Consider the following 15,487-nt stretch of genomic DNA (forward strand, 5'->3'; position numbering starts at 1 on the left):
TCATATTAATTTATATTCAGACACCCGGATAGATGGACTTCTTCTGAACAGATTTTATTCAAAATTTGATAGAAATCTGCAAATTTGGTGTTAAAAATCGTATACCAAATTTTAGTCGTCTAACTCAAATTGTTTTTGAGTTGTCTTTGTCACACCCAAACAAACAGACGGATATTTTCCAAAAATGTGTGGTTTGAACTAAGTGGTCTTCTGAAATGTGGAAATTCGTAAAAATCTAGCTTTTGAATTCTTTGACGATTGATACATCTTCTCTATACTACGTATACAATATACGTTTTATCTGTGATAAAACTGATTCGAAGACTAATGAATATATCCACTCGCATACACATAAAAATGACCAATCTTTAATAATTTATTTTTAAAAAGTGATAAAGTCTGTTATAGCAAAGAATTCAGAGGAAGGGATAATTGTGAGGAGATAAGCATCTGCTATATTTCATTCATGTTTTTCTTCCGAATGAATTGAAAACTTTCTTTGAGAATTAACTTTCACATAGTATGAACTAATGCAAAAAATGGGAATTTTTTTGAGCCAAACTTGCTTTAGAGGATTATTTAACAAAGGATAGAATACAGCCTTACGTTTATCAGTAAGATACAAATTTTCCATTCTTCTAAACCATCACTGAATATAAAAATCCAAAATTTAGTTTAAAAATAGTTTAATAAAAATTGAAGGACACTTTAAGGCAACTTTTCTTATTTTGTTCTTGCTTAAAGTTCTTTTACTTTTAAGCAACATTTTCAGGATTATTTACTGGAATGGTAGAGGTACAAAGTTTTATTTATTATTATTATTTTATTACTATTAGCTGTTACCATTTTTCTATCATCTTCAAATTTAGAAAACATTTCATCTCCATTGACTTTTATTTTAACTTTGCAACATGTAAGAAGATGTTGAATCTTTTCAAAATATCGGGACTGTTATTTTTTCACTTTTTTGCGTAATTTCATATGAGATTAACGCAATGAAGGGTCGAAAATATTTTATCTACGGCAAAAAAAAGAAGAAAAGCAGCTTAATGCGGAAGAAATGTAGAGAAAGAGAAAATAAAATTGAGAATTACATATTTTTTTTCTCAAATAATTTACGATTTTTCCTTATTGGTCAGGTGAAAAAAATTTACGAGGTGACTAGAGAAAGTTACATACCATTTTTTCCCATACCATAAACAAATCAACTTTACATGTGTTCTTAACGAATTAGTTCAGTATTCGAATTTAAAAAAGACTTGAGCTGGAAACACGTTTTGTTTTGATTTTAATCCAGAACAACAAGAGTTTTTATATTCAAATTGTAGTTAAAGTATATTATGAAAATCTGATTAGATCTATATAAAAACATGAGTATGTTTATAGGCTGACATACTGCCTGGAAAATATATAATGCTTTATACATTATTAAAAATAGTGCAAAACATTCATCAAGCCATCGATTATATAGCTACCAAAATAACAATTAAATTATTTCTTCAATAGTAAACATTCACAAAAAAAAAATACATTTTCAAAATTTTAATTAGGCTTTTAATACAAAATTTTAACATTTTTTCTTAATAAAATTAAAATAAGCAAATTCATCAAAGCCGTTTTTTTTTGCTACTTTAAAGAATTCATCTTATTGTGTTAACATTTTATTTACATTTTTCCATCTAAATTTAATAAATTTTTAAGGATATTTCTAAGTTTCATTTAATACTTTTTATTGTTTTAAGAACAGCTCTTGTATTCATGCAATGGCATTAAATTATATTTTGTATGTCCCTTTTTCACAAGTATAATTAAGAGTAAATTTAAAAAAAAAAATAATGTGAAGACAAACTAAAAGCGTAAGAAATAGTCGTGCTATGATTATTTAGACTTAGAGGTGAAAATCTCTTTTGATTTTTTTTCATAGAGCATCGATATATCTAAATGACAAAGTGGGAAATTGGTAAAGAAAGATTTGAAATAACTGACTGGTTATGGCGTGAAAAATTTAAGAAAAGATTGCATGTAATAAAAATAATTCTTAAAAATGTTTATAAAATTTGATTAATTCAATTTCTTTTTACATTTGCTCGGTTTAAGGAGAAAGTAAAGTTATATAAAAAAATTCCCCCTCGATATTTTGATGAATTTCCTCATTTCAAATTTCCCTACGTAAGGGGGGGGGAAATTCGAGAATTACGTTTATGTACAGGCATGCCCTTGTATATGTGAACACTATCTCTCTATAAAGGAGAAAAATAATTTTGAAAATTTGATATGTAGCCATTCATTCAAGTTTTGGGACAAATCTGAAAAATTGAATGTCTGCCTGTATAAACAAATTCCGCCCCGTCCAATTAAAGACATTCGGATTCGACATGACTGACTGGAACGCCACGACTGCATTGGCGGGAACTAAGGTTGAGTCCTAAGAACAATCACTTACCACGGTACAATTTTTCTCGTGGGAAGCACATCCCGTCATCGGTAGTAGGTAGCCGACCCTCATGATTACTGAACCCACCAGGGTGACGAAAACCAACCACTATGCCGAAAGCTTCTCTTTCTTATTTCTGAGGTACCCCTTGGGGTGGGTGGGTGAAAACATGATAGTATAAAACTGCACCTCATAAAAAATAAGGAAACTTTACAGGGGGTCTTTATATTAAAATTATATATCTATATTAAATTTTTAGTTCAAATAGGTCAACAAGAAAAAAATTTAGCTTTCAAAGGTTCATTCCATTTTCATCATTACAAGACGCCACTAAATAAAAAACGTATCACACTGTTAAAGCATACGAGGAAATCAAGGGATAACTTGCTTTTATTTAATCCACATTTCGATTGTCTTTCATTAGATTTCTTTTTGTTTTAAAAATACGATTCAAAAATTGATTATTTTTTAAATCTGACAGCACGAGAAAAGAAAGCAAATTGTGTTCTTTAAGCTGTTGATGACAATTATTTCTCTGCTATCGAAAGAATTAATTACAAAGCAAAAGCACTACAGATGAATTTCATATCCAAGTGGATGAAAAAGCTCTGAGAAGGTAGCCAAAAATCCAACTTTCCTTTAATTTTTTACAAAAATTGTGATTCGCAACCAATTTTTCAATTAAATATCTAATAATAAAATTTCTGAGGTAAAAATATATATATAGTTTTTAGTTTTATTAATTTTAAATTAAAAATATTATAATAAATATATGTTTTATCAAGGGCTTGGGAACGTATGTGAAATAGGCGTTAAATCTAAGGTTTCTGTTTATATTTGATTTTTAACGTAAATAATATGAGATATATAACAATAAAGGCTGTTATCTCCATCTGATTGCATTTTCATTATTTTAATCGATTTATTTTTAAAAACTTCTACTCTCACTGCTATGATCGAACATTTTTATGTGATCTAATTTGACTAGATTAACTCTTTATGTGATTAATTTGAATCAATGAGCCTGGTACGATTAAACAATATAAACTGAACTAGAAACAGCGGACCTCCTGCAGTGCATAGCAGTCCATAGGTTCAAGGCCTCCTTCTTAGCAGAGCGAAGAAGAAAGATATTCTTTTTTTTTCTTGTAAAGGGATCTTAGATAGAATGTAAAAGAGAAGTCATTGTGAATTCACGTTTTTATTCCTATTTTGAAAATTCATGAAACTAAAATTAGAACATAATTCTATTTAAGGATCTGATTGATAGTGGGGACAATTAAAAAATGGTACATAGAAAATCTTTTACTATGCAATTTAACTGAGATAGCTTTAAAAGATAAAATTAAAAAATACATATGCGTATATTATCATTAGTAGTTAAAAAAGTTTTGTTAATAAAACTTGAGAAAAATTTTTAATGCTAAAAAAATTAACTTAAATAAAAAATGGAATATTTAAATTTTCTTTTCACATATTTATTTCTAAAATTATCCAATATGTAATAGACGTCAAAACAAAAATTACTTTATTAAGCAATATTATAAAGTCCTGTTAATAATTTTTTTTCTCCAAATTTCGCCATGCTTTGAATTGAAAGTGATATTAAAACATGATTTAATGAAGGCATTTTGAAATTTGCGATCTTTAACGTCCTTAAAAGGTTTGATACATGCATATTAAATTTCATAAAAATTTATTCAACTGTGTTTGAAATATAACATTTTTCATGAACAAAACCATTGTGAAATATTTATTCTTCAGAAAATGCGCTTAAAACATGATTCCATATTAATTCATCTAAATATATACTAGAAACAAATGTTGTTTCTAAAAAAGAATTGGTTGAATTTAGAGAACTGACCGAGACACGCAAACTTTGACTGTTGAAGTATTAATATAAACAATTTAAATATTATATTCAGAGAATTATATGGCAAAAATAAATTGTTCTCTTCGAGTTTAAAATATTATTATTTCATGTTTCACATTTATTTGTTTTGTATTATTAAAACTGCTGTATTTATTATTGTATAGTACAAAGATTTAAAAATATGTGTTTTGGAATTGAAAAAAAATTGAACTTTATTATTAGATCATAAAATAAAATTCGAATTTCCACTGGAAAAACATTTTTAAGCCTAGTCGGATATCTTAAACGAACAGATTTTCTTTGAAATAAAATTAGCTTTTTCTTTTGAAAATAAAATTGGAGAATGTCTTAAGCAAACAGCATAATTCAAAACGTTCAAACACATGCTCAGCAACATTATTCAGAATTTTAAAGCGTATACAGCGGTTTATAAATTTTTCACACATAGTTCTTTTTTTGTTGAAATATTACGTTCTTATTAAAAAGAGAATAGTGTAATAATACATATGTCAGTTTAAATTATATATTTTGAACAATCCATTCAACTGGCCTTCAGCTGTAAATTCAAGTTTATGGGGATGAATTACTTCCAGAAAAACATGTTTTCACTTTAAAGCGATGAATGAATGGAGTTTCGCTTTCACACACGTGTAACGGGTTAATTTACAATGGAGAATAATGGAAAGAATTCGCTCGTGTTGAAAAAAAATCTGTTCCGAATTCTTCCCAAAAGTTCTACGTTTTTCAAAACAACTGATAACAGAAACGAGAAGAAAAAGTTTTACCTTCTTTCTTAAATTGAAAGATGAACTGTTAGATAAGGTATTAAAAGATATCTTAAACCTTAAAAAAAGAACATTTGTTTAGATCTCGTTTCTTACGTCGTATGACGTAATTAACAAATAGCTTTATCTCTCGAGTCGTTACGTCATAACGACGACATTACATCATTTTGTAACTGATTCCAATTTTGGATGTTTCATGACCTTGAACAGGAGGGATGAATGTACCTTTGATGATATTCATCGATGATTTATTTTAAATAATTGATTCGATAATTAATAGTGTACTTGTAAATTTATTTAAAATCTTTGGAATAAACAGCAAAATAGTTAACACTTTTGTTTGAACGTATTCGAATAAATCATAAAATGATAGAGTTAGTATGTACATTTTTTCACATTTTTTAAATTCTAAATTTTTTGACGATCACTTTTGATCAGTAGTTCTTAAATTATGGACTGTGGACTGTGTGTCTTTCATATTAATTTCAGTTGCTATATTCTGAAAAATGAAGACAAGAACCGGATGATCAGAAATCTTTTTGAAGAAGACTGCATAAAAAAGCGAGAAATTGTGAAGACGTGCTTCCTTTTTAGCTTGTCAATGGAGCAAAAAAATTATTTCATAAATTTTGATTAAGATAAGTTAGTCTATTTCAAAAAAAAAATGTTTTTGCTTATTTACTTTGTCTACGTATTAAGTTTTAAAAAGTTGCTTAAAATTTTTTACTAATTGCTATACATTTTTATATATCAACAAAAATACTCAAAACTGCAACGGAGCAAGCTGTAACTCATTTTAACTTAAGAAATTTGTTTAGATTTATGTTTCATTCATGTAGTTAGACTTTCATCTTTAAATATTAACATGCTTTAAAAATCAGTTTTCTCACCGAGAATTCACTTCAGAAAGAGCCTACTGGAGACTTATTTTTTAAGAAAATTCCACCCTTACAGAATTACTTGAAAAAGAATAGGAACGACTCAAATAACAGGAAATGAAAACGAGAAGAGAAAAGGGATGACAGGAAAAGAAAGGTTTTTTGAAAAAAAAATTTTTTAAAGGAAATAAAAGAATATTTTGAACTTTATTTTTTGAATTTTTTTGCAACAGACAGATTCTAAAAAAGAAGAATGATTTTGCTAAATTGTGGAAATGCGAACAGCAACTCTAACGATTTATTTACTTTATTGTAAACTAGCCGCCTTTAGCGACCAGCCGGTTCGCCAATCTTAATGTTCGTTAAAATTTTAATAATTAAATATTTTATGCAATTCCTACTTTAATAACTCCTTCATCAAAATATTATAAAACTTCAAATTTTTATAGTCATATAATTCACTCGTAATATTATAAACGCCTTCAGTCAACAATAACTCTCTAATTTTCTGTTAGCTCCCATAGAATTTACACTTTAAATTAAAGTGGAAAGGATTAATCTGTAATTAATATAACAATATTTTTTACTGAGACAAAGTATTTTTTTTTGTTATATGATTATTATAAACAGTCACTGAGCGTTTAAACTTTATGTTTAACTTTAAACTTATGTTTAACGTTTAAACTTTAAACTTTTTAAATATCTTTCTTAATTTATGTAATATTTCAAGAATTTGTCAACAAAATTTTCTCAGATTCATCATGATCAGATCGATTCATTAACAATGTTTAATTTTAAATGCATCAAACACTAAGAAAATAAAACGAATCGTTTAAAATAATTGGTTGAAAACAGATTAAAAAAACTACTTAAAAAACGATGGACTTAAAACTATAAGCATATACAAAAAATATATAACTAACATAAATACACTTTAATTACAAAAGCATGTAACTAATCTAAAAATTATTTAAATCATCCGTTGATAATGGTTGTCATGTCAACAGTCAGAACACAATGCGCATGCGTGAATTTTCAACGCCAATTACGGTAACGCAAATGCGTGAGTTTTTCTACGCCATTTAGGGTAACGCTATGCAAATTAGACATTTTTAATTTCCTTTATTCTGTTTTATTTTAATTCAAAAGTACTTTAGAATGAATCTGAAAGATCGATTCATTAACAATGTTTAATTTTAAATGCCTCAAACATTAAGAAAATAAACAGAATCGTTTGAAATAATTAGCCGAAAAATCTTAAGCCTAGCCTCATTACTGTTGGGGAAAAAACTGAACCCTTACTCATTTGGCGGTGGGGAAAATGAAGTTTTTTTGGCGGGAAAGTTAGTTTTTAATTAATAATTAAAATTCAAAAAAGGGAGCCCATGTGCACATTCCCGACCTCCAAGGTATACATGTACCAAATTTGGTAGCTGTAGGTCAAATGGTCTTTTCGGTAGAGCGCCAACACACACACACACACACACACACACACACACATTGAGCTTTATATATAAGTATAGATATAGATTAGATAAACGCTCCACTTTGAAGCAACGTTAGGATTATTTTGGAATAGACCACGTGATTCTGAGCGGCGATTAAATGACGAGTGCAGCGTCTGAGCTGGCAAACTCTTTACAGGTCTCCGCCGCAACACACAGGCGCGAAGGCGTTTGGCACCGATGAATTTAACGTACACCAGATTAGCTTATACAACGCTTTTTCTGTGTAATCATATTTCAAAATAAGAACTGCCCGCTTTGGAAGTTCCTGGAGTTTTACCTGGAGAATGGTTTAAGGATTTACAAAATGTTGGTACCAAACATGTAGGATATAAAACAGTCTATTATTTGTTTTCGATAAGGGAAATTCTGATGCAGAGTAACTATTATGTTTGATTAAATAATTTTATCATCACTGTATTATTTGATGTCATTTATTATCACTATTCCAAGTAATAATAATTACCGAATAAACGAACTGATGTACTTTAATTAATAAAAAAATTGATAAAAAAGAAAATTTTAAATACTTTTTTTTGTTGTTTCAATTTGCTCCAGGTCTGTTGCAAATTATTCCTTAACTGGGGAAAATTGTAACACTCGATAAGTTGTGAAAAATATTTCTGGTACTAAAATCCAACAAAAGTGTTGTTCATATTTCGGTTGAAATTATACAAAAATTGTCTTGTATGCTTTATAATGGCTCAGTTGTAGAAAGCATCCATAATCAAGAAATCGCAATTGCATTTAAAGATATAACAGAATTTTTTCCAAAAATTATGACAACTAACCCGAGATACTCAAAGTAAGGAATCCAGCTGTACAAAGTTTATGCGTCGATTCGAACATTTGGCATAAGATAATTGCACATTTTTTAATAAACTAACAAATAATGCTCTTAAAAATTAATTTATATAATTTTAACAATTAATTAAAAAGTTTAGCTGGTTTTATGAGCGATGAATAAATGAATATACAAAACAGTTTCGAATAAATTTAATAAAAAAATTAAAATCATATTTTTATTAGGGCAATAAAAATTAATTCTTCATTTTTTAAAATTCTAGTCTTTATATAAATTTATTATTATCGAATTCATTTATAATTCATAATAAATTATGGAAACATAAAATGCATTTTCCTTTCAAATTCGATACTAGATTATGTCACTCTTAAGGAAATAAAATAAAAGTTATCGATTAACTGATATTTATATATTAAAATTATTAAAATATTTTATTTTAATCTGCAATGCACAAATATATAAATCTGAATACTTATTTCATGAACTAAATAATCAATTAATTAAAATTTGACAATTTACTAAACATTTTAAAAAACTGATGGCAAAAAAACTTGAAATCTTCCACTTAAAGCAATGAATAAAAAATCAAACTTAGAACAAAATCTTCATAAATATGAAACAAGTCAAGTTTAACAAAAATATATAAAAAACAATATGCCGACAGTTTTCACTTAAGTTCGAATGAATTACAACAATCCAAATAATTTTTTAAAAGTTATATAACAGTCTTCCCTTTATCTTCTAAACAGAGTTTTATTTCTATGGGAAAATTCAGCTTTATCTTGATAAAGCAGAATTGAGTGACATTCTTGGATTGATGCACGTAAAAATTATATAACAGTTCAAACCTTTGGCGACGAATTAAACTGCTTCTATACAAAGGAACTGATAACTTTATATTCCAGTTTTAAAAAAAAGCAAGTTGAATATTTTGTAATTACACCTGCATTTTAATAGTTTATCTGACAACCTGTATTTAAATACTTTATTGGCCTTGAACATGAGACCTTGGTCAAAGTCCTATTTATAAATGAAACTAAAAAACGTTTTAATTCGTGCTTCTTATATCTTAAAGGGTCAAAAATTGATTCATGTTACATGCCATTTATCATCAAAAATCGTCAAGAATTATGATTTTTTTTAAGAATGTGCTATTATATAATTAAAACAATGAAATATCTTTTATATATTTTTATACTTATTTTTTTGCATAAGTAGAGTATAGATGTCCCTGAATTACAAAAATATTTTAGTAATTATGCCTGCATGGACGAAAAATGCTTTCAGAAAGATGAAATTGAGTGAGCGGTCTTATATCTTATTTATAGAAAGCTATCAACTTTTGAAAGAAATACAAGAACTGTCTTATGCATATCAACAAGGTAATTCAAAGTTTCAACAAGCTAAATATATAAAATTTGGAATATATTTTAATAATTAAAATAGCAGCTATACATCAATTTTTTGAATTAATGACTTGTACGTAATTACAATAAATTGACGAATTGGATAGACGAATTTCAGTATGAGATTTTTAAATTAAAATTGCACACCAGCATAAAATTTTGGGCCCAAATGGACAGAAGAAATAGATACGAAACGCACCCTTAATTTTGTTCATCATACTAGGAAATTAAACAAAAAATAAATCTTAATGGAGTTTATGGGTAAAACCAAGAAAAAAAGAGTATTTCTGTTATTATTTTATTGATAAATTGTAAATTAGGAAAAATATTCAGATTTGTAACTCGAGATGTTTAAGTCGTTATAAACTCATTCTTCAAGTTAAGTAGGGTTTTTTTTATTTGCAATAGCGAACAGAATTTGTGAAAATATTAATAAATAAAATTTCAAATTCAATACATGCCAATTTTTGTAAAGTAAAGATCGGGATATATTTACAAAAGCTCAGGAAGGAAAACTTTGGCAGACAACACAAATTTATATTGCAATGGATATTTTATTTGGAACCTATATTCCTAAATAAAATACGTCTCAAACGCAATTATATATTTAAATAATGACATCTATTACTTAATACATCCATTAAATTGTATGTAGAATTTGAAACAATCCACTATTACCATTGCATTCCTATTCTTATTATTTGTGAAATAGAGCTATTAAAATGCATTGTTACTTATACAACAATTCGTGATTATTTGGCAAAATGTTACTTCATAAAGAGCAAATCCATCATTATTAGGATTACGATATTACACTTTAGAGAACAGCATTCACTTTGAGCTATTGCATTTCAGCATTGAGAATAGACGCTACAGATTCAGCAGTTTTACTCAGTTTGACAAAAAAATTTGATTTCCAATTGAATAATATTATTAATCTATCCGAGTTTTAGCGTTTAATCAATTGTTTCACAATTTATATTTGAATCAATTTTTTAAAAAAAGCCAAGGTTATTTAGGTAAGTTGTTATTTTTTTAACTTCTACGTTCTTTCATGCATATATCAAAATACAAGCCTATTATTATCAAAAACTTGAAATCTCTAGATTTTGATGAATGTTTAAGACATTCTAGGTTTGGTAAAAGTAAAATTAGAATCGTATTCGTCTATTTATAAAACACCTTCATGTGAATAGGTAAAGCAACATGCAATGATCCAAATAGTTGAAACTCCTTTACATCAAAATGGAGAATTTTGGTCAAGTTTGGGACAATTTTTTATAAAAAATGCATCAACGGAAAAATGTACTTTTCAAAAATATACTTAGGAAAGAGAAGAAAACCCAGAAGAAAGTGTTTTGTCCGCAACTTTCATAATTCATACTGAATGAAAGTGAAAGGTTTTTATATTTTCGTGTACGACTTATACAAAGAAAAAGTATTATAATCGCTGAAAAATTGAACTGTGATATTATTATGATAAATCTACACGTTAGAGATCTCCTTGCGACAGATTTTTTTAAATTTTGCCTATGTGAAAAGAGGACTTAAGAAATGCAGTGAGCTACAGCATGACATTTGTTATCTTCAATATTATTGGAGATATTACACATCTTTATCAAATTTTGGACTCAAGAAGTACGCGGAAGAGAAGACAACTTAAATCCATTTTCAGTTTTCTTCATTGTACTATGGAGTACAAAACGGGTATTTACTGTACTTATATATCTTTGCGTTCACTTCAAAAGAAAATATTATATATAAAATTTTAATTATTGTGGGAAAAGGCAACGACCAGCATTAATATTTGAAATATATTTATTAAGATTAAAGTACAAAGGACAAAACATTACTACATAGAACATAAAAGATACATGAGCGTGAGCTGCACGTCTTGCAGTCTCACTGCCTAACTCTCGTCTGCCAATAATGGTGGGAAAGCATCACGTGATTAATGACGTGACGCAACATGGCCAGCATGGCGCCATACAGGATACGGGATCTGTCAGCGCTTCCCACATTATTATGTTTATTTAGAGGTCTGCTCCTACTCCATCCATTGGAAAAGGTCAAATTAAGTAGATCATAAATCGAATTTTTCTCGGGAATTTTGGATTTTAGATAGAAAAACGGCTTCTGTATATCGTATGAAATTTCTGTATATCGAGCAAAAGTTGTAGCAGAAAAAAATTATACCCAAGTACTTCTATCAAAAAGCGATCATTGATTTTGATCATCAAAGGAAATTAATTAACAATTTTAAAAAAGATCGCTTCACCTATTCTTACTGCAATAAAAATTCTTGGAAGATCGGAAGTCGTTTACAGTAAAAACTATAAGCGTTTGTCATCTGTTATTCCTAGCTTCGGTTATACGAAACTTAAAGAAATATTCTTACTTTGGATTCAGTTCAACTCTTGATTTGTTACACGAGCTTGGGTTCTAAGTGGAACTCTTTAAGAATGAATAAAAGAAGAAGATAGCAGTCACAGAGACGTGTCAAAGAGCTTGAAATTTCAACATGAATAGAAAAACAAAAACAAAAACAATACTTGTTATTTTTCGTACAGTTTTTAAAAATCATTGTCTTTAGTATTTTATTTCTTTTAACCATTAACATTTAGTGTTATGATGGAAGGATAGAAAATTATAAAATACAAAATGGCAATGGAATAAAAAGAAGAGTCAATTAAGGAATAATGATTTTGATTTTTGATGCTAATGGTTTTTATATGGATCATTAATATAAAAAATATCAATAATTTTTCAACGAAAAAATTTAAATGTATTGATATTATTGTCTTTTAGTAAAAGAAATGGATTTTTTAAACGAGTGACGAATGCGTTTCTTTTTTTGACTAATCGATTTCTAAATTTCTGAATCAGAAAAAATTGAAGTTCAATGATCATTATTTTTGCTAAATATCTGAAATTAATGCAAAATATTCTTGGTATTTTAAATTAAATATGTATTAATAATATTGGTAATTATCATTATAGATTTTTTTCCATTTATTAATAGTAATCTTAATGTTATTCGAAAGTTAAGAGCGGATATTTATAATAAATTATATTAAATATCTCATTTTTTTAAAAAAATTATTCACTGCAGAACGTAGTTAATGAGTATTAAATCCTCTCTATTCATGTAATGAAATTTAATTCCGATAATAAAGAATTTTGAAGTTGATTGTGATCTTGTTAAAATTGTAATAAAAGAGCAAGTTTAATTTGTGCCAGCAGTTTTTTACAAAAATTAGAGCATTAAAACTTGAATGTAAAGTGAATGAATAGGAAGTGGAATGAATACTTGAATGCAATGAATCTAGGGTGGGATATATAATGAAAAAAAACTGTTATTCGGCAATTAAAGCATGTATACGAATAAAAAAATATCATACATTGTAATACGCAAAAAATTATTTCTAGAAAAAAAATTGGAGATATTTCACAGGCGCCATCTACATCTGAATTTCTAAAACAATGAATTCGTGTCATATTTATGATAGATGAATTCAAGCTTTTATTGTAAGTTTCGAAGTTCTGAACATGAATAAGTTTTTCAATTAATTGACTGCAATTTTTTTCAAAGATTCTCTACGAATATATAAATGAAATAAAGAAAACATCGTGGATACATGCTTTCCTCAGGAAAAAAAAATGTAATAGATTTTCTGATTTTCAAACTAATTCAAATAAACAAATAAAAGTTTAAGATAACAACAACAAAAAAGATAATTAATATATTAACTATTAGAAAATTAATATATCTTTAACCATAGCGTGTTGATATATCTTGTAGAATATTTTGACGATATTCCCCAATGTGGTATACTCTCTAACAATATCTTTAAATAGTGTTTAAGTTTTTTCCTCTGCTTTTGGTTTATTATTATTTTGGGATTTCAATTCGCTCTTATTTTAAAAAAACTTTTGTGGACAAAAAACCTATTGAAGTTTATATCACACCAATTTATGTATACGAAATAACTAGTTTGCAGCGTAGAGTTAATTTAGGAATTTAAGATTGTTTATAGTTAAGTGACATTAAAGTTTTATCGATTGTTTGTCGACATAGGGAAGTGACATTTCTACACATCAATAACACTCTTTTTAGAAATAGAAACCATCGAAAAGAATTGAATTTTTTTTTCTCATACATTTTATTTCTACTTTTGACAGAAAATTGATTATTAGCAGTTTCTCCATAGAGCATTTACTTTCAATAATAATTGATTCTTCTACATTATATTTCTGATCACTTGATACGATTACCTACAATTCAGTTATTTCCAGTCGTCTTTTTTTCATACAGATATATGCGATAATACATATGCAATAAAATTGGTGACATTTCACTGGCGTCATCTATAGCTGAATTTCTAAAACAATGTATTTTTCATACAGATATATGCGCTTCAGAAATTGCCCATTTTTTCGTATATGTTCCCGTGGTGAAATACATAGATAGATTAAGCCTCTTTATGTTTTATCTGTAATGCACCTAAAATTAGTTGAAATTTTCTCCTTACATAGCTTTTTTTCTTATACATTTTTGAAAGAGATGCTAATAAAGGTATAATTGTATATATATCTTCAAAGAGAGAGAGAGAGACAGAGAGAGATAGCTGGTGCTACAGCAACTTAGTTTTTATTTTTTGAAAAATATGAAAATTAAAAATTTGTTTTTTATAGGTCTTTATAATCAAAATCTTCATAGTTAACATTACCTTCTTTCTTTTCGCCTTGTAAACTATGTAAACTAGTATTTAATCCATTGATTAAAGTTACAAATGGAAATGATTTAATTGGGAGGCATAAAAAGTCAAAGAGCAATTATTTTATGGTTATAAAAAACACATAAACTCAAAATTTTGATGAAACTCCACATTTTATTCTGCATGTGTTCGAGAAATACATTTTTATATAATATTTGTCACTTTCTGAACATGATAACTCAAAAACGAATTGAGCAAGTTGGAGGAGGTTTGATACATAGTCTTCATAGCAAATTTGCAGACTTCTATGAAATTTTAAATGAAATCCGTCTATCTGGTTGTCTAAATATAAATTAATATGATAACTACAAAACGAAAAGAGCCAGATAGATAACATTTTGAACATAAACTTTAAAGCATAAATACCTATTAAATTTAGAACCAAATTTGTCAGGTGGTTGATTATCTGTTAATCTGTGCTTTCACAAACATGTAACCATAACAACTCAAAAAGGCAATGATTTAAATATATGAAATTCGGTACATAATTTTGTGATTACAGATATAATTCTATATGAAATTTAGATTTCAATTAGTTGGGAAAAATATATCTTAATCACAAATTCGATTCTAGGATACTAATAAATGCATGCCATAGATTAATCGCTAAAAATTCTTGCCAGGGATAACGATAGATTCAGTAAAAATGTCATTCAAGATAAATAACAATATTTTCTAATTATTGTTTGCCGGTGCCGTGAAAGGCACCCGTGGCCTAAGTCGAAGTTCACAGTTTTATTCGTGGGGATGAACCTTTATTAAAGAGAAGGCGAGAAAGTTCTATGGAAACCCACCCCCTGTTTTTATTTAATCTTCAAAAAATTCTCTCAACATTATCGCAAGAAATGATTTATCTTTCAATATAGAACATTTTTACTGATATCAGGATTTAGGAATGGGATGTTATGGTTGTGTGCTTCTGTTCTGCAGGGCACACTGCTAGATATCGAGTTACAAAATTTGGTGCAAAAACAAACTAAAAGATGGAAATGTTCTCCTCGAAATTATTTCTTAAAATTTAAA

General features: G+C 27.7%; 1 protein-coding gene across 4 annotated transcripts in view; it reads right to left on the reverse strand.

Annotated features, from left to right (window-relative positions):
• LOC129963231 (monocarboxylate transporter 9-like) overlaps nucleotides 1–15,487 on the reverse strand; it is an 83,842-nt gene that overhangs the window by 25,997 nt on the left and 42,358 nt on the right. The window lies entirely within an intron of this gene.

The sequence above is a fragment of the Argiope bruennichi genome, chromosome 3, assembly GCF_947563725.1.
Source record: "Argiope bruennichi chromosome 3, qqArgBrue1.1, whole genome shotgun sequence".
In the NCBI taxonomy this organism is placed as follows: Eukaryota; Metazoa; Arthropoda; class Arachnida; order Araneae; family Araneidae; genus Argiope; species Argiope bruennichi.